The following is a 2,282-nucleotide window of genomic DNA, read 5'->3' on the forward strand; positions in this document are numbered from 1 at the left end:
CCCACCGGAATGTGGTGTGTCGGGGCTTCGGGGGAGGGTCTGGCGATCTTGCTTTGTGGCTTACACGTTTGTTTGGTTTTTTTCAGTCTTTTAATTGACCTTGTCCCTCGGAGGAGGTTAAGTTGAGTGTTCTGCCAGTGCGGAGATTCTACTGACTGAAGGGAATAGCTCTCCACAGCCGATTTCCTTGGCTCTTTTATCAGCGAGAAATGCCAGAGCAGCTCCTTTTGTGTATTCTCTGTGGCAGAGTAGTCTCCTATCTGGAGTTATTGTCATTACAGTCTTGTTCTAAAATTTCAGTGTTTCTGGTCGCTATCTACTCCTTCATCTTTTCTAGTCATCTGTAGCTCATGAGCATTTGAACACCAAGGCTGCTACTGTAGGAGTGAAACCTTTGTTGTGTAAATCCTTGAAGTTCAGAGCATTGCCCAAAAGATGTACTCACAGTAACAGACAAATAAATTCTTTTTGTGTTCTGGACTGGAAAGGGCCTTTCCTCCTTTTGGAAGACTTTCCTGGTCAGTTTTGTATTTTGTTTCCCAGTCATCTTTTGTTCATGGGACACAAGGAAAAAGAGCACAGGCATCCCTGTTAGACTAGCTAAGGATTTGAAAATATTGGCTGCACTGCACAGGAAAGTTGATGATATAATCCCCATATGTAGTCAACTCGTAGCTCATAGGCTTGACTGACTTACACAAGTAGGCCAGACTTTTAAAAATCATGTTCAGAGATGATAGAGTTCAGTCAAAAAATAAAAAGTCTGCAGCTGTGGACAGCAGAGTTTGTATTAACTCTGTACAGTTTTGTGACAACATCTGGTACTATAGGCTTATACTTAGGAAAGGCATTTGATCAGAATAAGTGAAATATTTTACTTCCGCAGAATCTAACCTGCTCCTTTGCCTTGTGTGACTATGTAATTTCTTTTAAAAACAGTAGAGAGTTTTATGTATACAATTGATAAATACAACACCCAGTATTATAATACAGTACTCTGAATTAATACCTACATGAAGTAAGTCCATTACAGACTTACTTCCTTTCTACTCGACAAAGCAGGGCAACCATGTCAGATGTGGCATTTCTGATGTGGGAAAGTATTAAAAGCCTTGCTGACTTTCTGCTTAAATCCTTGCATTGTGGTATTTTTCCTTTAAAACTTTTAATAATTTATTTGACTGTAATTGGTAACCACTAAAATATCAGACAGCATACCATCAACGGTATCTCACCAGTGGCCTACCACTACTGTAAATTCAGCCATGTCAGCATGGTTTCATTGGTCAATATGTGCTTTTTCCATTCTACATTAGTCAGTATTGGATGGGTTCTTTTGGCCATCTGTGAGCATAAACTGTTTAGTGTACGGTTGTACAGGATACATTTTCTCACCACGTTTGCTCCAGATGCAATTTATATGCTGAATTAAGACATCTGCGTCAGTAGATTTTTACTATACAATGCCAAGTAGCCGCCAGTTACTGTGGCAGCCTGTAAAGTAGAACTGTGAGTGCATGGGAATGGAAAATGACGATTCTGTTATTTCGTATAGTTTCTGTAATAAAAATGCACTATGCATTAATCAAAAAATGCTTTTCTTTTTGCTAGCTCTGCATACTCAGTATGTGGTCTCATCCATCTGTTTGTCACACTATTGTCAGTAGTGTCAGAATTGGTTAACAGATCGCTTGTGGGCAATGAATCTGTAAAGCTTGTAGAGGTGTGGAAGAATAAACATGATTTGGGAAGGACTAAAAGATTGTTAGTGGCGGTTGAATAAGAAACATTCAAATAAGGGACAAGTGCAGGAGCCAGATGCATTTTGTGTTGAATTTTATCTATGTCACATTAAGCAGTGTGTAGTGAAGTCAGTGAAGGTTAGCCTGTGGGTCTGTTTTTCTTTTTTTTGAATCTTGTGCTGTCATTGAGGGCAGGAAATGAGGGTTTATCCTTAAGGAAGGGGTGTCAGTGTTGTAAAGGTTTAAGTATGTCAAGAGGAGGCTATTTTATTAAGTGTGTCATTCACCACCATTAGGTCAAATTCATCACCATTCATAGTGAGTACTTCATACAGGTTTTATGATACTACAGGATTTGTTTTACCACACTATTTGGCAATGAAGGATTGTCAGAAGGGACTACTGCTTTCATTTGTATTGTTTTGGAGTGAAAATTGGTCCTTCCTCCAAGGGTAAGGGTGAGGTTGGGCAACATGGACCTTCAACTGACGTACAGGCTGCATAGCTGCTAAATATTTACATCTTTTTTTTCCTCCTTTC

Source organism: Cariama cristata, unplaced genomic scaffold (genome assembly GCF_000690535.1).
Source record: "Cariama cristata isolate BGI_N322 unplaced genomic scaffold, ASM69053v1 scaffold5603, whole genome shotgun sequence".
Taxonomy (NCBI): Eukaryota; Metazoa; Chordata; class Aves; order Cariamiformes; family Cariamidae; genus Cariama; species Cariama cristata.